This window comes from Marmota marmota, unplaced genomic scaffold (genome assembly GCF_001458135.2).
Source record: "Marmota marmota marmota unplaced genomic scaffold, marMar, whole genome shotgun sequence".
NCBI lineage: Eukaryota > Metazoa > Chordata > Mammalia > Rodentia > Sciuridae > Marmota > Marmota marmota.
The window spans coordinates 354,629-376,371 of NW_026000144.1; the positions used below are offsets into that span (position 1 = coordinate 354,629).

Consider the following 21,743-nt stretch of genomic DNA (forward strand, 5'->3'; position numbering starts at 1 on the left):
TTGTGGTGTTTTACAGAAGCTCACGGTACGAGTAACCTTGAGGCTCAGGAGACCTTGGGTTTGGGTGTTTGAGTAATGATGGAACTCTTAAGAGTATGAGAACACTGGAAATAGATTAAATGCATTTTGCCAGGGATGGGGGTACCAGAGGTGTCATAAACTTTAAAATATCACTATTGTTATGTGTTTTGTTTTATAATGATGTTTTTACTTAAGATGTTTTCCTAAATAATTTGTTTCCCATGTAATTTTTATAAGATAAATTATACTTAGATTTTAATATACTTATGGCATGTATTATAAATTTTCAATCCTAGGAAATAAAATCAAGATATTCTGGTCATTATACTACTTGAATTTATATAATTCAATTTGGCATTGAATAGTCATGGTAAGTATATGTCTACTTTTACAGAAATTTTATTAATTTATAATAAATTCAATATCATTACTTGTCTCCCTAGGAAAATGTGGCATATTTTTAGAAAAGTGAACATTCAAGGGATCTAAAAGAATAAACACTTCTTTTTGCTTTTACTTTAATTCACCCAACTGAAGAGCTGAAGAAAATATGTCATTTATTTTTTATTAGAATAATGAAAGATATGATTACATTTTGGGTATACTTTGAGAGCCATAGAAAGAAGGAGATGTGGAAGAAAGGAAGTGTTTAGAAAATTAAAATGGGAAGGCCTGTGGAAGGGTGAGAAGAGCCAAAAACCTGCATTAGTCCATTTTCTGTTGCTATAACAGAACACAAAGAGGAAAAGAAGTTATTTCTCACAGTTCTGAAGGCTAAGAATTCCAATACCAAGGTGCCAGCACTTGGTGAGGGCTTCTTGCTGCATCATGACATGGTGGAGGGCGCCACGTGGAGAGAGCTCTCTTTCATAACAACCACTCCCATGGTAACAGTATTAAGCTAATTTGTGATGGTGGAGCCTGCCTGGGTTAATATCTTAAGGGGCTTACCTTTGAATACTGTTGCAACGACAATTAAATTTCAGCAAGAGTTCTGAAGGGGACATCCAGACTATAGTGGACCCCTTCCCAGACCCCTTTATTTACGGATCTGGTGTCAGAGTTAAGAGAAAGGATTTTCATCATGTTCTTCCACAACTCAGTTGTGTGATAGTACAGAATAAGACAGACTGTGAGAGTTGCACAGGACTTTAGGAATCATTTACTACACCTCATCTGAGCTGAGGATTAGAGGGATTAGGAAAAGCCACACTTTCTCTTCAGGATTAAAATTCACTTCCTTTCAGCTGTCCTGGCCTGCTTTCCATAGAATATCACTGTCTCTTAAAATGATATGTCTGTGTCTTTTTTCTTCACTTACAGAATGCATGGATTGGACACTCTGTAAGATTCCTTATAGTTTTAGAATTCTCTGCAGTAGTTCAATTTTTTCCTCTAAATCTACAGTTTGTACAATACACAGAATTAAAATCACAGAGATCTGTAATGGAAAGTAAAGAAATTGAGATGGGCTTTATAGTCAAGATACTTTATTTCTGACAGGTTTTAGTTTCTTTTCACAGATCCATTTGTTTTCTGAATTACAGTTCTCAGAAAATACTTTTATCTTTGAGATAGCAGCACAGCTGTTTTCTTTATTTTCACCAAAAATTTTTAATCTGAGGAGAAAAAGAAAAACTTCTTTTACTGTTTGTGATTTTCTCAAACATAATGATATAAAATTTTAAGATAAAGTTAATATGAATCTCTGGAACTTCATCTTCACTTGGAAAGAAACCTTCTAAGAAGAAACTTGAGAATAAACACAGACATATATATAGAATCTTTGGAAACTGGGAATTAAACCTCCCTATTCTATAGTACATTCTATGAAGTCTCTTGACTTCACTGAGCCTCAGTTTTCTTAAATATATGGGTTCTAACAACATGTTTGGGTGAGGAACTGAGATGAAACATAAATGTGTGACAATGCTTAAACAAAAGCCTATTTTGGTAACTGAGACCTGATGAAGAAAGCCTATGTAAGGTCTATAGAAGTGGATGCAGGGGAATGGAGATGCAGTTCATGTGCATGTAGTCAGGGTTCCTTTCATCCTCATTCCAAGCAGAGGTTGGTGGGTATCTGCTTCAATCTACTTGAGTTCCAACAACAATGAATATTGTGGTTTATTGTAGATGGGATGAGAATAAAATTTGAACAATGGGAGGGGCTAATATGGGGTTGGCTGCAAGGGAGAGGTGAGTTTAAGGCTCACTTATGTTTGTCTCAAAGAGAAGGTGGTAGCGGCAGTGGTCAGAGTTCCAACATGGCTTTTGTTTTTCTCCTTTGTTCCTCTTCTTCATGTTCCCATTGGGCCTGAGCAGCTAATCTGATTTATTCCAGTACCAGCCTTCCAGTCAAACCGTGAACTTTCCTTAACTGGACTGTTGGAAACATCCCCTGGATTTTATGTCTCACATCCTTTGAAGTATTTCTTCAATTTTGGGGGGTAATTTCTTTAAGGCCAATCTGGCCAAGTCAATGATTCTCTTTCAAAAGGTCCTCAATGGCTTGCCGGTCCTTCCCTAACCAGATGTCTGATGAATTCTCTGACAGTATCCTCTTTAATTCCCAAATAATTCTATAGAAATATATTATCCTCTCCTTTATTCCCTTTTATTCAAAAACAAGGATCTAGAAAGTTGAAATCAATGCAGAATTTAACTGAATCCCCTCTACTGTACCATGACAGCTTCCAAGGTGGACCTGAGGAAGACATGTCAAAGCCTCCAATTTTATCCTCAGGCTAAAATAGGAGGCTTAAAGGAATTTAATCCATCCACTGCATATATTTCTTCACAGACACGTGTTTTCAAATCTTATTTTTACTATGACTACAATGAAATAAACCTTTTACATCATAGCCCAGTTAACACACACACACACACACACACACACACTATATTTAATGAATCTAAATCAATCCTTAGTATGTATAAAAAGATAAATAATGAATTAAAGTCAAATTTAATATCTTTTTAAAGGGATTTTAACCACTAAACGACATTCCCAGACCTTTTAATTTATTTTGAGACAGGGTCTTGTATATTACTGAGGCTGGTCTTGAACTTTCTCAGTTTCCCAAGTAACATGGATTACAGGTGTGTGCCAGCACACCTGACTCAAACTTAATTTCAATATAAATAAAGTATAGAAAAAATACCCAGAAAACATTATGAAAAATCATGATAGATTTGATTAAACAGATATATATTTCCTTTTTCAAAAAGGCTAAATTATTTTTGAATAATCTTCATTTTAAAATCTAATATTCAAAAAATGTTTTAGAAGATGGACTCTATAATGTCAAAATTTGCCAATTAAGCCAACTTTTTTTTTAATGTTTAATATTGTCCATACTTAATACATTAGCACTGTATTTTACATAAACCTGAATGATTAAAAAATACATTTTAAGTCTGAATGTATGAAAATTTAATTAAATTGTAAAAGATCCACTAAACTACACTCAATATCATCTCTTGAGAAAACTCATTGGCTGTTCCTTACAGGAACTTTGTTGGATCCCTACGTGCTTTTGCTTGTGAAAGAAAAGAGTACTCTGCTCTTTGCTATACAACTATCCATGAATTCTGTTAAAAATATGTAATTTAACATTGAGGGCTCTCTTGACAATGTTATTCAATAAAAAATGAGATACTTAAGAGAAAATAATAAGTGGTTTCTTTGTGGTTTATGCATATATTATCACATTCCCCAAAATAACTGTCTAAATATACTATATACTATATAATATACTATAATATAATACACTATAATATTTGTCTCAATGCAGTTAGTCCCTGTCCCGCATCTAAGTTCCACACTCTGATATTTGTTATTTTTTCCTTTAAAATATTTTATTTTTTCTATGTTGGTTGGGACCTACTGAATTGGTTCATGATCCACTATGATGCTTTTCCATCACAATTTAAAAAATACTGCTTTGGAAATTCTATGTGCCAATAGTCTCCATGGAGACATTTCAAAAGAAATTTATGTGTCCCTACCAAAGTGTTAGTCCTTGTCCTTTAACACTCCATTGCAGATGCAAACATATGTTCTTATAAAGGGCTGGTGTCTTTTCATACATCGTATTTTCCAGTCAACTTTGGAGTTATTCATCTTCCCAGCCTATTTTGAACCTATGGAGAATGGCTAAGCCAAATTAAAACTATAAAATTCAGTTTTCAATATTCATTAATGTTACTACTTTGCAATGTGAACCTGATGTGAACTACATATTCAAATGAGCTCACCTAATACTCACATGTCATGATTTAATAAAGAGCCATTTATCCACTTCCACTTCTTCTCTGATAATGTAAAATTTAATCCAATACAATACAGATTTCCTTCATTCTTTATCAGGTTCTGTATGAATCTCTATAATTGAAACAAAATACATGACAATATTGAACCTGTTTATCTAACCAAGATTTGTATTCTTCTCATCCCCTAAAATCTAGTTCAAGGATCACCACCTCTCTGAAGTCTTTCCTAGTTCCCAACTCCCCAATGAGTTATTTCTTCCTTCTTTGTGATTTTTCTCTCTACATATATTTCTATTTATTTTGAATTTATTATATTATATTAAATTGTTCAGTGTCCCAAATTATGAGCTTCTTGAAGTCAAAGTTTCCACTTGCATTACAAAGAAACTTTGGCTGAAGTCCAGCTGTATTTATGCAGTCTTTAAAATGTGTTAAGTTATATAAAGAATTTTATTTAACAATTTACCAATTCTTCCTGATCTTGGATGAGCAGCAAACTGGATTCTCCTTGGGAGCAGTCAGCTAGACTGTCATTCCAAGTTTTGGAAGAACTATAAATAGTCAAGCATTTATCTTGGAGCTGAAGCCAATGTTTAGAGCACTGTAATTGATGTGGTGTCTCTACAGTAAAAACAAAGAAGAAATAAATAAGTGTTGTATTTCTAATCTGTCCCTGCTGCACCCCAAACAACCACACATACATGTTATTATAAATATTCAGAAGCCTTTGACTATGACAATCACCATCTAAGGGTGCTGGATTTGTTGTTTCTGTTCAGCAAAGAATTGAAGAACAGGACACAGAGGTAGCAAGCAAGAAGTAGGTTTATTACAAAAGCCACAGAGATACAGAGATAGACTTCTCCAAAGAGAAGGGGTCCCAGGTGCTTTGTATAATCCAACATATAAACCATGAGATACAGGCTGATTATTTGGGGCAGGAAAGAAACTTTATCAACCATCTTCAAAGTAGTATAACACAGGATAAATTCTTAGATCCCACTAAGAGTTTGCTCATTAATAAAACATACTTACACATATTTTCTATACAAAGGATTAGTATGAGAATCAAATACGATAGATGTGAAGACATTTTGAATATTCCCAAGCGCTATACAAAAATAAATTGCATATGCTACTGTAGACAGTAAGTCAAAGCATTCTAAGGAGAACATTTGCTTTTTAGTTGCAGTTGAACACAATACCTGTAGTTTATTTATTTATTTTTTATGTGGTGCTGAGGATGGTACCCAGGGTCTTGGCTAGGTGTGCACTCTACTGCTGAGCCACAACCAAAGCCCTCAAAATATAGTTTGTGAGGCTCCATTTAGTGCTGAGTACTATGTTAGGTACTTTTGATATACAATAATTCCATTCCGCTTTACTGTTCTAGAATAGTCATCTCCAAATCATGCCAAACATATGGCATTCAAGGAAGAATGTTTTGTCAGTGAGGACATTATTTTAAGTATTTCAACTCCAGTAGTTCCCCCTTATCTGAGGGGATGTTTTAAGCCCCTTCAAAGATGTCTGAAACTATGAACAGTAACAAGTTCTCTATTCACTGTCTTTTACACACACATACACACACACACACTTTTCCATGTTAACCAAGCCCTCACCACACATTATGGCTGTAACTTTTGCTGTTTAAAATGAGAAAGCAAAACCAGCTGAATTTCTTTTTCCTTCTTCACAATTTCATGGGTAGAAGATTTGTTATTACACAGATCAGCAACCTCAGCATAAGATATTTGTTCTTGCCTTAATTAGAGGACTTTCACAATACCATTTATAGGAAGCTCTTTATGGCTTGTCTTCAGTACAACTGAATTGTTCACACCACTACTTTTTCATCTGGGGGCCACAATTCAGATAAGGGTAATGTGAACACCAGTACTGGTGACTAACAGGTGGGTCACAAAGGTGTGATTCATTTCCAGGGGAAGGATGGTATAAGATTTCATCCTGCTACTGAGAACAGCATGCAGTTGAAAACATGAATTGTTTATGTCTGGAATTTTCTATTTAACATTTTCAGACCAATGTTGACCACAGGAAACTGAAACTGCAGAAACAAAATCTACAGATAAGGAGAGACTGCAGTTGTTAAATGTAACATGTACTTATGCCTAAAACATTGCATGGTCTAAACAAAATACCAGACATCTTTGTTTTTCTAAGTAATCATATCAATAACTATATAATATCTCATGTTTATCAGACATTGAGATTATGTTAATTTATGAAATGTGATTATAAATTAATCTAACATCAATTTATTTTGCTTCAAGACAATGTTAAAAACAGAGATTTCATAGGGAAAAACAATAAAAAGGGGCTTATTTTAAAAATACAAATATGGAGAAACACTGGGATACAGCTCCCCAAGTTAAATCAAGTTGGCAGGAAATAATTCTGATAGTTTTCCTCTTAGCTATTCTGTTCAAACTTAAGCTTAAATACCTCTTTTATGTGATTTAATTGTAAGATCTCCTCATTTTGATTTATAATGTATTTCATACGTTCATTTATATATTGTTTTTAAAAATTATTATTGGGACCAAGATCACTAGAAGTAAAGGTTTTCTAATTTATCTTTAGCTATCAACATATGCATTTTCCATTTTTCTAATATTTCTTAGTGTAGAGGATTTCCTGCTTTGAGTTAAATGTTAAAAAATTTCAACATCCAATAGGTATAATACTGTCTTTTGTTCTCATTACATTACATATTCCAAAAAGCCCTATATGGAACGTTCTACTTTTTTTTTTTTAAATACTGCCACTGGAGGAAATTGAGTTGTATAATTGCACACAAACACTAATGATCTCTCCTATTAAAATTATGACATTGATACACATGAGTTAGCTTTTTAAAAAATGTTCTCAAAGAAACAGAATTTAGTACAATCATGCCCCTTATCCTTGGATTTCATATCTGCACGTTCAAATAACTGCAGATCAAAAATATTCACAGGCAAAACATATTGCACCCATCCTGGAAATATATATCTGTTTTTTCCTTGTCATTATTCCCTAAACAATGCACCTTAGCAACTATTTAAATAGTGTTTAAATTATCTTAGTTACTGTAAGTAATCTGGATATTACTTAAGTATGAAAGAGTATGCACATAAGATGTATACAAATACTATAAAATTTTAAATGTGATTTGAGCATCCATAGATTTTGGTATATACAGGGATTCTCAAATCAGTTCCCTGTGGATGCTGAGGAATAACTGTAGAGTAAAATACAACAAAAGAATGCTATGAAAGGAAACATTACATTAGACTCAAAGAAGTGGAATGTAAGTTATCATCGGCATTATTTGACACCTGTTGAATAAGTGGAGGTGGAGATTGGAGTAGACAACTGGAGGAGACTCCAAGGCCCCAGAGCCAGTATTGGTCTAGAATTTCTAATAAAAGCTATTGTGACCCAGAGTGACTCAACCCAGTGAATAAGCCTAAAATAGCACTAGGATGGATTTCCTTCTAGTTTTATATATGTACATTATTTTATGTTTCTGTCTTTTTTTCTTCCTTACTCATCTCTCCTTGGAACTCCAAGTTTGTTTGCAAAATAAGGAAAATTTCATACAGTCATTACATTAATGCTTATCACCTAGTCTAGAATTGACTAAGAACAGAGTTTTTTTTCCAAATCTAGCAGACCTGAGATTTGAGACAATATGTTCAATCTTCATAAACCACAAATTTTCTCACTTGTAAAATGTGGATAATACCTACATCACCGGTTTTGTAGAAAATTATATAAAATAATTCTAAAATTCTAAGTCTAGAGTCTGGGACATTGTAACTATTCAATCAGTAGCAGCTTTTGTTTTGTCTAAAAAAATTTAAGGCAACTTAAGTGAATTTTAAATTGTGTTATTCATTCATGCTAAAATTTATGGAATCAAGTGGAGTATCTTGTGCCTGCTCTCTGGTAGTAAGAGTTTCTGGTGAGATTAAATTTAATGGAGTTTCAGCTGAGCACTGGAAGAGGCCAGGTGAAATTTAGTTAGTGAAGGTACCTGCTTAGGGCTAATTGGTATTTGGGTATAAGCAGTATATTAAATTATATCCATTGTTCTAAACCTTTAAATAGCTTTCCATCTAGCAGACCTGCATATACAAAATGGTTTGAAAATCTCTCTTCAATCTGGGTCAGCATTACCTGATTTTCTCTCCATGTGTTCATACATGCTGCCTGTATATTCCTCCTACTTGATGAACAGGTGTGTTCTCATCCCAAGGTTTCTGCATTTGCTCATCCAACTTCCTGGAAGGGGCTTTTGTGCCAGAGCATGGCTTTTTCCCTAACCTTCCTCAGGCCTTGACTTCAATATCATCTTCTAGTGCAGGTTGTTAATAATTTTTGTGTTTTCTGTGACACCATCTCAAACACCTAAATACAAATATGCACTTGAAACTTTTTCTCACTAGCACTTACCACCATCAATTCTTCTACACAGACTTTGGCTTTTGTTTATTGTTTGCATATCTTCAGGGTAATAGAAATGGTATGCAGCAACAAAAATTCTCTATCTTGTTTTCTTCCCTGTCCTTAGTGTTTAGAGCATTCCATGTGCAGATGCTTCTTTGTGAATGAATAAAAAACCTCTAGAGGCAGTTTCCATAACTTTTATCCTTTTTTTTCTTATACATAAAGCCTTTTTCGCCACTTGACCACAAGTGAAACAGGTCATTGCTCACCTCTCCCTTTCTGGTTTCCTTAACTGCCTTGGTTCACCTCATCACTGTGTTACACATTTGCCACAACACAAACAGTTTAGCCAAAGAGTCCATAATAGAACAATCTTCACACTGTCACTTCAGTATTCTATAGACACTCCATTTGCTCTGGTTTTTATTCTACTATTTTTTTTTTGAGATTTATATTCAGGGTGATATTTTGTATGAGAACAATTGTAATCAGAGTAGACAAATTTTCCAAGATTACAAAAGGTAATGTAGCCTCAAAACATTTCTCTATGTTCAGTTCATTTTCTGATCCCCCTTTAAACAAGCCCACCAATCCACTTTTCCCATGCCTGAACAGAGGAAAACAGAGACTTGTTTTATCCCATCAGAAAAATGACTGGCCCACTCAAATTCTCCCTGTAGTTATCAAAATCTTCTGATTTCCTCTTATTCCAAGTGTTGATTATAGTGCGACTTGTTCGATGACTGTAAGATTTTCTTCTTGATAAATTAATTTAGTAGTTTCAAACTTACAACAAGAATTACTAAAAGTTATGATTCATATGACTTTGACAATATGAAATGAATATCAACTTGGAAATCAATTGTAATGTTACTGATGTCAATAAATTCAACTAGACTGCAGAAGGTAATACTACATCATGGCAATTTTATACACATTTTCTGCTTCAGTTTCTAGCCTCCTCATGTGTCCCCAGGTCATGCCATCATATATTATGTCTCCTCAGCCTTTCTATTTCTTTCACTAAGATTACTAAATCACCTGACATAAAGAAGTGTGGCAATTTCCACAAAATTTAAATGGGCTTGTTACTAATATGCTCCAGTATCTTGTGACCATTTAAGTTGTTATACTTTTCAAGTTAGAAACTATTGGGTTGGAATTATAATTCAAGTCTTTATTCTTGAATATGACTATCTCTCTTATCTTTGGAAGAAAGAGGGTGTTAATTACTAAGTCTGAACTTTGTATACTGACAGAAATGCTGTAGATGCAACTGCACTGCAACTTAATTGTAGTATTATTATTTTGTAGCGGGATTTAGAATAATCTAAGTTGCTATTACAGCAAGCTTACAATGTCTCTCTTAAAACTTTCCTCTGTTCATATATGTAAAATAATATGTTTTAGGGTCATTCATCTCAGACTCAATAAGCCACATGATCATATTTCATGCTGAATACTTGATAAAATAAATTTACACACTTTTTTTGTCCAAAATCATTATCTACAAGCAAACTATATTACACCTAACAGTAACATAGAACAACTGATTTTCTTTCCAGAAATAACTTAAAACCATGAACTTAAAAGAAAAATCTAACTCCAATTATGTAAAAGCCAAAAGGAGACATAAAGCCACTTACCTTGGGGAAGAAACAGAGGTAAAGAACTTTCAGGGCATTGGCCCCCTGGATAAGCTTAAATCAGCATATACCCCCTGTCTGTCCATTGCAGACTGGGGAATATGGAACAAATTTGTGTAGAAGGGCAAGTTTGAAGTTCTATGAGGCAAGTTCAGGAAAAGGAAATGCCCTGTCTGAATGCCTTGGTATCTCTATTATGTCCCCACCCCCCATACTTCTCTTTGAGGGTTTTCATAAACTATTGAGCTAATCCATTTACTGGTGTCCACTTTATTTACACATGTGTTATCTGTCTTTTTAATTAATTGGTCTGTTCCATAACAAAATTCTGGAACGGCATCTTTATTATTGTTCTACTATTTTGGGGGCCAAGCCCAGAGTGAAGCAAATGAGGCACTTATGTAAGGTTCAAATGTAAAGATATTCCCCAAGTACTAAGCAATTAAGATAAATAATGCCTAATACAAAGTACATAAATTCACACCAAAAAAAAGTCCATAATACTATTTGAATTGAACTGAAGTTTTATGGTATTTCTAAAATATTTGTGCCCCAAAGAAAATTATGACATTCAAAAAAGTGAAGCTACCAATTTGGGAAATAATTATTAATAATACAACAGAAAAAGTAATGAGAAGAAGATCAACAGAATACTCTTAACTTAGTTCTAAAGGTACACATGATTAATAAATCTCCACAAGAGGATAAGTATTTGAAATCTCTCAGAATCAGAGAAAGTGGAGGACTTGAGTCTGTGGCATTTTTCAACTATATCAAGGATTTTCAGGCCTAAAGCCTTAGAGCATGAACTTAAATGCCAGCAAATCTGACTTTCTTACATTAAAAATGAAAAGGAAGAGGAAACTCAAATATTTCCCCAAAGTCATTTTCTGTGATCAGAACAGAATTATATTAGGTCCACACAATTACTTGACAGTAAAAGCAGTCTTCAGGCCTTGAACACCAGAATATAGGAAGGATCCATTCATAGCTGAAAATGTTTATTTTGTCAGTTATGGGGCACACACTTGTTCCCTAAAGATCATTATGGATCACCATGAAATGAGATGTGTGAGTGTCACACAACCCAATTTTTAATGATTCAATTGAAATGCTTTTCAACTATCTTATTACTTGATAATGAGCAGTCATTTTACTTATGATAGCACAATGGCCCTGCTATATACCTCATCCAAATTTTTAAGATTTTTAGGATTTATGGCACAATGTACTGGGTAAGGTTTGAGTATGAGGTGTCCCCTAAGAGCTCATTGTGAGACAATGCAAGAATTATCAGTGGATAACTGATGAATTTATAAAATCTATAACCTAATTAGTGTATTAATCCACTTGAGTGGACTAAATGGGTGGCAGTGGGCAGACAGGGTGTGACTGGAGGAAAAAAGTCACAAGGAGTGCTCCTTTTGTCCCTGATAAGAAGAGCTCGTTCTCTCTCTCTCTCTCTCTCTCTCTCCTTTTTGGCTGTCATGAACTGAGTAGCTTTTCTCTGCCACATTCTTCTGCTTCACTTTGGACCTAGAACTATGAAGGGAGCCAATCATGGACTGAATCACTGAGACCACGAACCAAAATGAACTTTTCTTTCTCTAAATATTTCCAGTTAGGTCTGTTGGCCACAGTGACACAAAGCTGACTAAAATGTGGTCAAATACATAGAATAATTCTACGTATTTATAGAACAATTGTCAAGTTTCAGGATATGTAAGAATCACCTGCCAGGGGCCGGGGCTATGGCTTAGTGGTAGAGGGCTCGCCAAACATGATACCGGCACCAAATTAAAATAAATAAATAAAAAGAAATCGCCTTTCAACTTTCAAGTAATGCATATTTTTTGTAAAACAAAACAAAGAAGCCCAATATACTGTTGTACTGAGATGGAGAATGCTAAATCACTCCAAGTATTTCAGCTTGTTTATGGGCCACGCTTAAAGAAGCAATTAAGTGGCAAGTGAAAAATCAAGGATATATTAGAAAGATCAATAGAGTGACTGGAAGTCTGGGGATCTAGTCAGGAGATTAAAATAATGCATTTGGGACACTGAAGTTCAACTTAAGGTTCTGAAGCATGACTGTGTCTTGTAGGCATTTACAAAGGACATATTAAGAATAACTGATGTAAGGTAAAATGTTCTTCAACAGAAGATTCAGACAGATGTTTTCAAATGCCTCTAAGCTCCAAAAATGTAAGCTAATTAGGGATATTAACCAATTCACTCATCCATATGCAGCATGAAACATATTATAGATCACATCTAAAAATAAACCCCTCCTGAGAATTCACACCTGAAGAATTTATCTAGGCTATGTTAAATTCATTTGAGCTCCTAATTGCATAAATGACTATTTTATTGCAAAATATATCAGAATTTAAGAATATTTTGATCTTGTCACTATAAAATATAAGGAGGGGTTATACACACGTAAGGTGCTCAAAGCTAAAAAATTCAAATGGTAACTATCACAAGTAATCCTTGGCTGTCTAATGCAATGAAATAAAGTTAAAGTCAAGTATCTCAAGGAATAATAAAGACAAGTTTCTGACCAGGTAACCTATTTTGATACTGAACTTGGCCAAGTTAACTCCAGGAATTGGCACATATAGAAATGTAGAGCTTAAATATAAACAATATTATTCTTGATGTGAAAAAGTATAAAAGAGGCCAGTAGATGGCCACAAAAATAAGAGGAGTAAAGAAATAATTTTGAGCAAGAATGTAAAAATGCAAAAGCCAGAAAATGATAATTATGAGCCAAGAGAATGAACTTCAAGCTGTAAAATACACAAGAAAGGAAGGATATCAGAAGATGGCACACTAAGAAGTTAGAAGACCTTCTTCCCCCAGAGACACTGCGTTGGCACTATATAGACAAGAAGGCCTCTGTGAGAAGTCTAAAGACTGGTTGAGAAATTACAACACCAGCCTATCATAAAAATCAAGAAGAGATTACAAAGAAAATAGCAGAGAAACTGTGACAGTTGGCATCTCATTCATGCACCTCTCCTATGCATCATACTGCAGAGAAACTAGGAGGAACAACCTCATACGGGGGCTCCTTCCTCTCATTGAAAACAAAAATAGGCCTCAAATTCATAGTGCTGGCTTGTGTCCCCACCACACACAAACACACAAACCTTCATGCTCTAGACAGTGTGATGCTGTACATCATAAGGTCTTCACCAGAGACTAAACTGATGGGAGCACCTGAACTTGGACTTTCAGCCTCCCAAACTGTGGGATAAGAAAACCTCTTTTCTTTATATTTTCCCCAACCTCACTTTTTTTTTCACCATAGAAACCAAAAATGAGTCAATACAGACGATATATCCAAAGTGCTGAAAAGCAAATTAATGTCAAACAAGAATACTGTATTCAGCAAACTATCCCTCAAAATAAAGAAGAAATTAAGACTTTTTCAAATACACAAAATCAGAGAGAGTTCATTATTACTAGACCTGCTTCAAAGGTAATGATAAAGTATTCTTTGGAATCAAAACAATAATAAGCAGCAAAACAAAACCATTAAACTACAAATATGAGCAAATACCATAACCCATGCAATTATCATTTTGGTATAGAAGTTTCAAATGAGAAAACTATACAAAAAGTATAATTTTATGCTGTACAACATAAAAGAATTTGCAATTTCAATAACATGAAGTGTTGGAGTGGTGGATCTGCAAAGTTGTACTGTGTTTGTATGTGATTAAATTACTATCAGTTTAAAGATATAAGAATATTATATATTTAGGATGATATAAATAATTGCAACCATAATCACAAATTATCCGTAGAATAAACAACAGGATATAAGAAGAAAATTCAAGACTATAACTACAAAAAATCAATAAAGCATATCAGTAAAAGAGTAAATGAGTGAGGAAAAAAGCCACAACCCTACACAAAATGAACAAAATGGCAGAACAGGTCCTTTACCATGAGTAATTACTTTAAATATAAATTAATTAAACTTCCCAATCATAGGACATAAGCTTGGTGAATGGATAAAAAAGCAAGATCCAATTAAATGCTAAAAGATTTACTTTAGACCTAAGAATATATTGAATATTAAAAATATTCTATGTGAATTGTAACAAAATGAGAGCAAGATTGGTGTACTAATATCAGGCAAATGATCTAAATAAAAACCATTATAGAAGACAAAGAAGGACAATTTTTAAGGAAAATAAGGCTAATTTCTTAAGAACAGTGTCAATTATGAATACTTAGGTACCAAAACTATGAGTTCCTGAATATATGAAGCTAATTTTAAAAGAATTAAAAAGAGACGTACATACAATACTAGAAGGAAATCCCAATTCCCCATATTCAATACTTGACAAAAGAACCAGACAGAAGATCAATAAGGAAATAAAGGGCTAGAAGAACACTAGGATCCAACTGGACCTCTCAGACAAGTACAGAATACTCCTACCACCACCACCACCAGAATATACATTCTTTCCTAGTGCACCTGGAACATTCTGCAGGATACAGCATGTATAAAGCCATGAAAGAACATTAACAAATTTAAAAACATTGAAATGAGGGCTGGGGTTGTTGCTCAGCAGTAGAGCACTTGCCTAGCATGTGCAAGGCCCTGGGTTCAATCCTCAGCACCACATAAGAATAAATAAAACATAAAATAAAGGTAGTATGTCCAACTACAACTAAAAAATAAATATTAAAAAAAATTGAAATGACACAAAGTGCCTTTTCCAGTCATAGTGAAGTAAATTGATAATCCATAGCTTAAGAAAAAGTGGAAATTCAACAAATTTGTGGAATTGAAATAATTCACTCTTGGAGCTGGGGTTGTAGCTCAGTGGTGAGGCACAGGGTTCAATTCTCAGCACCACATATGAATAAGTAAATAAAAAAAATAAAGGTCCATTAACAATTAATAAAAGTATTTAAAAATATAATTCATCCTTAAGAATTCAAAGGATCAAAGAATAAGTCACAGTGTCAATTAGGAAATACCTTGAGACAAATGAAATCAAAACACAATATACCAATACTCATTTGCATTGTAAAAGCAGTGTTAAAATGGAAGTTCATACCTGAAAAGGGACAGATTAAAAGAAAAGAAGAACTATCTTGAACACCTACCTAAGGGTATACAACTCAATAAACTAGAAAATAAGAACAAACTAAACCCAATTTTAGAAGAAGGGAGCAGGGGAAATAACAAAGATTAATAAGGAGATAAACAAATAAAAAAAATAGTAGAAAAAAATCAACAACATTGAGACTGTTTTTGAACAAATCTACAAAAGCTTTAAACCTTTAGCTACAGTCTGATTAACTAAGAGAAAAAAAGAGAAGATTCAAACAACTGCAATCAGAAACAAAAAAGGATATTAGAACAAATGTCACAGAAATATAAAGGATTATATGAACAATTGTGTGACAAAAACTGGATAAGTTATATGAGAAGAAAAAATTCCTAGAAACAAACTACCAAGAATGAAACATGGAGAAACAGCCTATATGAATAGACGAATTACTAGTGTGAAGACTGATAAAGAAAAACTCCCACAAAGGGAAAAGTACTAGACCAAATGGCTTCACTGAAGAATTCTACCAAACTTTTAAGAAAAAATTAACACCAATCATCCTGATATTTTCCAAAAAAAAATTAAAGAGGAAGGAATGTTCCCAAGTAGTACTAAGAGGTCAGCATTATATGATACAAATTCAAGCAAAGACACCACAAGGAAAGAAAGTTGCAGACCAATTTCCATGATAAATGGATATGTTACTACATTGTTATTACTACAACAAAATATCTGAGACTGTATAAGTATTAAAGCAAAGAGACTTTTACTTCTGGAGATTCAAAGGTTGCATTGGATGATGGTCTTGTAACAAAGTATCCAGGTGGAACAGGGCATCATGTGACAAGAGATAGGAAGTGAATTTGTGTATGTCTCTTCTGTTCTCCTCCATCTTCTTACAAAGCCACTACTAATAATCATGGAACCTCCACCCTGATGAACTTGTCTAATTTTACTCATCCCCTGAATGGCCCACTTCTAAATCATAGTTGGATTAAGTTCCAATCCTTTTGCAATGGGTATTAAATTTCAACATATCAACATTTGAGGGAGCACTTATACCATAGCCAAATCATAGCCATGCTGATGGATAAGTACTCAACAAAAGTTTAGCAAACCAAATTCAGCAGCTTAATAAAGGGTTATGCCACATGAGCAAAACGGGATTTATTCCTGGAAAGCAAAGATGTTTTGTCACATGAAATTCAATGTAATACATGACATTAACAGAATGAAGAGCAGAAATCACATATTTATCTTGATGGATGACAAGACTAAGCTTATTTTCATGAGAACACAACAAACTAGGAAAATAACCACATATAAACATAATAAAGACCATTTATGAAAGGCCAACAATTAATATTAATGGTAAAATTGACAGCTTTTCCTTTAAAAGCAGAAACAAAGCAAGAATGCCTCCTATCACTCCATCTATTCAACTTGGTGCTAGAAGTTCCATCCAGAGAAATTAGGCAAGGGGACAAAAAGACATAACATTATAATAGAAGAAGTAAAATGGTCTCTACCACCAGAAATGATCTTACACCTAGAAAATCCTAAAGATTTCACTCACATACACATACACAAAAACTTGTTAGAACTAAGGAAGAAATTCAACAATATCACTGCGACAAGAACAATTTTGCAGGGGAAAGGTTTACTTGGGAGTTCATGGTTTCAGAGATCTCCATCCATAGACAGCTGGCTTCATTTCTAGGGGCTCAAGGTGAGGCAGAACATCATGGCAGTAGAGTATGGTCAAGAAAAGTGGTTTAAGACATCACATCAGAAAGGAGGGAGGGAGGGGGAGAGAGAGAGAGAAAGAGAAAGAGAGAGAGAGAGAGAGAGAGAGAGAGAGAGAGAGAGAAAGACACTGACTCTACTTGCCAGATAGAAACTATATATCCTAAAGGCCCCCCTCCAAAGATCTACCTCTTCCAGCCACACCCAACCTGCCTTCATTTACCATTCAGTTAATCCCACCAGGGGATTAATTCACTGATTGGGTTAAGGCTCTCATAACCTAGTCATTTCTCCTCTAAACCTTCTTGCATCATCTCACACAGGAGCTTTTGGGATACACCTCACATCCAAACAATAATAACAGGACACAAAATCAACACTCAGAAATAAGGTGTGTTTCTATGCACTATTATGTATAATTATAATTCATCTATAAAAACTCAGCCAATGAATGTTAAAGGAAAAAAACTAAAAATAGCATTAACATATGAACCTGGATTACCACCCCTAGGTAGATACTAATATTAACTGAAAGCAGATTCTCTCTGTTATGGTTTGAATATATCCTACCCCAAATTCATATTGAAATGTAATCCCGTTATGGTAGTATTGAGTCATGAAAACTACGTCATGAGGACCTTGCCTTCATGAGTGGCAGTACCTTACATAAGGGCTGAAACTAGTTTAGGCCCTTTTTTCCCTTCTGTCTTCTGCCATGTGAGGTCACATCATTTATACCTCATGCCTTTCACCTCTTCCATCATGTGAGGATGCAGCAAGACACCAAAATACTGGCACCCTGATCTTGGACTTACAAGCTTCCAGAACCGTAACAAATAAATTTCTGTTCTTTAGAAATTACCCAGCTTGGGATATTTTGTTATAGCTGCAAAAAGAGACTAAGTTTCAGAAAGGTAGTTTCATATCCTTGCTTATTGCAACACTAGTCATAAGAACTGAAATGTGGAACAACCCAAGTATTGTTCATCGGTAGATGAATGGGAAAAAAATTAACATCAACATACAATGGAATATTAGTTGGCCTTAAAAAAGGAAATTCTGACATTTGCTCCAATATGGATGAAACTTGGGAATATTATGCTAAGTGAAACCACTTACAAAAAAGTCAAACACAGTATGAACCTAGTTCTATGAAATACCTAGAGGAATTTAATTCAGAGACAAAAAGAAACTAAGTGGTTTCTGGGGGTTTGGCTGCAGTGGAGTGAAGAGGTAGGTTTTAAAAGGTACTTAGTTTCAGTTTTGCAATATGGAAGAGTTCTGGAGATCTGTTTCACAGCAGTGTCAATATACTCAACACTACTATACACTGAAAAATGTTTAAAATGGTAAATTTTATTTTTGCCACAATAAAAGATTTACAAATGAAATTTTTCATAACTGAGGGAAATCTAGTGTTTTGTAATGACAAATAAGGGAAGATAGGCACATTCTATGAAAACACTGAAGATGTAAGAACAGTGTAATCCCAGCAGCTCTTTTCCTATTCACATAATTGAAAAATGACTCATTGAAGGAGTGCAATAGAACAATGGAGATGGAAGAGTGAGACTTTAAGGAGTATGTGGAAATCTCACCTTGCTCATGGTCTACTTCATTTGACATTGACCCATGAGTCTGTGTACACCATAACTAGCTCATTCAAATATGGGATTATAAGCAAATAATTACTTCTCTCTCTGTATTCCTACATATTTTGCACGTACAACATCATGTGTTTGCAATACGGTAACTTCAATTTATATTCATTTTTGTTTTTACATGGAAATTTTCCCTTGACTCGTGTCTGTCTTTATAGTGCCAAAAAATCATTGCACAAATCAAGTTGAAAGATGAAGAAATATGTGAGGGAATATATAAAGGAGGAAGGAAGTGAAAATAAAAAGCATAAGATAAGCACATATTCTTATATGTGGGGAATGGATATAAAACCCTTTCTTTATCTGCTTGCTAGGACTTACATAAAAGTATCACAGATGGACTGGCTCAAACAACAGAAATTCTCAGAGTTCTGGAGTCTAGACATCTCAAACTGGAGTGTGGGCAAAGTTGGTTTCTTCAGACACCTTTGTCCTGGGTTTTAAGTGGCCATTTTCTCTGTGTGTCTCCACGTGGTCTGCCCTTTATGTCTCTGTGTCCTGATCTCCTCTTTTTTGGTGTGTCAGGATGCCAGTCATATTATGTCATAGCTCACCCTATCAGCCTCATTTTAACTTAGCCTCATTTTAAGTTAATGAAGTTGTTAAGGGACAGGTTCTTTGAATTCTTCATTTCAATTTACAGTCACATTCTGAAGTACCAACATATGAAGTTTGGGGGGAATGTGACACTATTTGGTTAATAAAATATTCAAATGAATTTTACACACTGAAGCAAGTCTAGTAATTATATTTGTCTGAAAAAGCTGATTTTTGTGTATGTATGTGATTGGGTATTATAACAGAATTTACAGCTATTAATATAAGCAGATCCTACAGCAAAAGTTCATAGTTTCTGGCCAGCTGCAGTGACTCATGCCTGTAATCCCAGCAGCTCTAGAGGATGAGGCAGGAGGATTTCAAGTTCAAAGACAGTCTCAGCAAAAGTGAGGTGCTAAGCAGCTCAGTGAGACCCTGTCTCAAAATAAAATACAAAATAGGGCTGGTTGAGTGCCCCTGAGTTCAACTCCCAGTACCTCCCATCAATAAATAAATAAAAAAAAATATGTTCACGGTTTCCAAACACCACCTGAACAGATATCTCTTAGAAATCCTTTCAAATAGACAATTCTTCTACAGCTTGTTCTGTAATAATATGTGCAAATATTCAGAACATTTCAAAATTAGGATGACAGGAAAAAACATTGCCTAAATGCTTTTGCTGTTCAAACTTCATAAGTTTCCAACTGTGAACAAAATGAGATCACTTGCCTTTCTGTACAACAGGAAATACTTACCACAAAGGCCTCCCTAGAAGTCCCAGAACAAGCCACCAAGAGGCTTCGGTTTTCAACATCAGACAAGGTAGAAAATTACATAAAACAATCCTCTATATTGTTTATCAATTGTTCATGGCAAATGCATATAAAGCAAGCACACAAATAATATGTAAAAATCTCATTAGATATTATTTCTGATAAAAAGTAAAGGGGAAATATCTTTATTCAGATCTATAAATCTTATTTGTTCATTTTCATCCTGATACATAGGAAATATTGGCAAATGTGTTAATACATGTCAAATGGGGGAGACATATTATTTTAAATCACTTATTTATCTGTAGTTTATTTTAAGTCCCAAGTATGTACATGACCACAATTTTATTTTCAATATTTTTGTTGATTTTGCTTAATGAATTTTATAATCAATAATGTCTCATTGATACAAGCATCAATTTAAATTCATATGTGATTTTATTCCATTTATTGTTGTCGATATTTCGGCTTCTCATAATTTTATCACCATATTTGTTTTGTGTGTGTAAATGTATGTGTTTGCATGTGTGTATTTTAGGTACCATTTGGTATATTATCTCTGTTTTATATTTGTGCATTGTGTGTAGTTTCCATATGCTTCTTTTTAAAATTTGAAAAGTTATATTGCTGAAGTTACAGCCTCTGTAACTGTGCCAATTCTACTCTATTTTTATTACTTCCTAATATTATATTTGTATTTCTCTAATTTCACAATTTAATAGGCAAAAATACTACTTACTAACTTTTGCACTGTAGTCCATGGAATCATACTTTTTTTTTTTCTTAAGGCCAACTTCATACACACTTTTGACTTGAATGAACTAAGACATTCCAGCGCAATGAGTTTGTAGTTTTAGAAAGAGCCCTATACAACTGGTTTGGGTTGCACCTGTTAGTGGTATCATAAGAATCCTTGGACCATAAGTTTTCATAGACTTGATTGTATGAGACCACGACCCAGTTTTCCCATTTACTTGTTTCTGTTAGCTCAGGCAAGATATTGAAACCCTTCAAATCTGCTTTTAGTCAGAACAAGCTGGGGTAATAGTGCTCTATGGAAACTGAGACAATATTTGTAATAGAGCTTCTGGCCTATGGTAGGCCCATGCCTAGGATGCTCCATGTATGTTGGCTACACTATCTTAAGCAGTCACTGTAAAATAATACATGTACAGAACATGTGGTACATTTCAGTCATTCACAAAATATTATTAAATAAATTTGCAAAGTGGGATACAAAATCATATTCTCTGTCTCTCTTTGTCTCTCTCTCTCTCTCTAATCTGGAAGGAGTTTCTCAGTTTTAGTTCTGTAAAGGAAGCACTAATGTTTATCACAGGACATAAAACCTGATTTGAACAGTCAACAACTTGATTTGTGTCTGCATGATGTGGAGTCAGGGAGCTAAATAGACACCTTGTTCTGGTTGCTCCAACTCCTGCCTTGTCCTGTAACCTGATCCTGGAGACATCATCTATTGAAAATTCCATAAACCCTTAATTCTCTCCATCTGTTTGTGAGTTGAATTTCTCTTTATCTATCGCT

General features: G+C 34.3%; 1 long non-coding RNA gene across 1 annotated transcript; it reads right to left on the reverse strand.

Moving 5' to 3' along the window:
- Positions 1 to 1,497: 1,497 nt before the first annotated feature.
- Positions 1,498 to 4,379, reverse strand: LOC125611444. The gene is made up of 2 exons (XR_007341627.1): positions 4,282 to 4,379; positions 1,498 to 1,640 (listed from the first exon to the last, which is right to left on the reverse strand). It is a non-coding gene; the product is annotated as an uncharacterized LOC125611444 (long non-coding RNA).
- Positions 4,380 to 21,743: the final 17,364 nt, after the last annotated feature.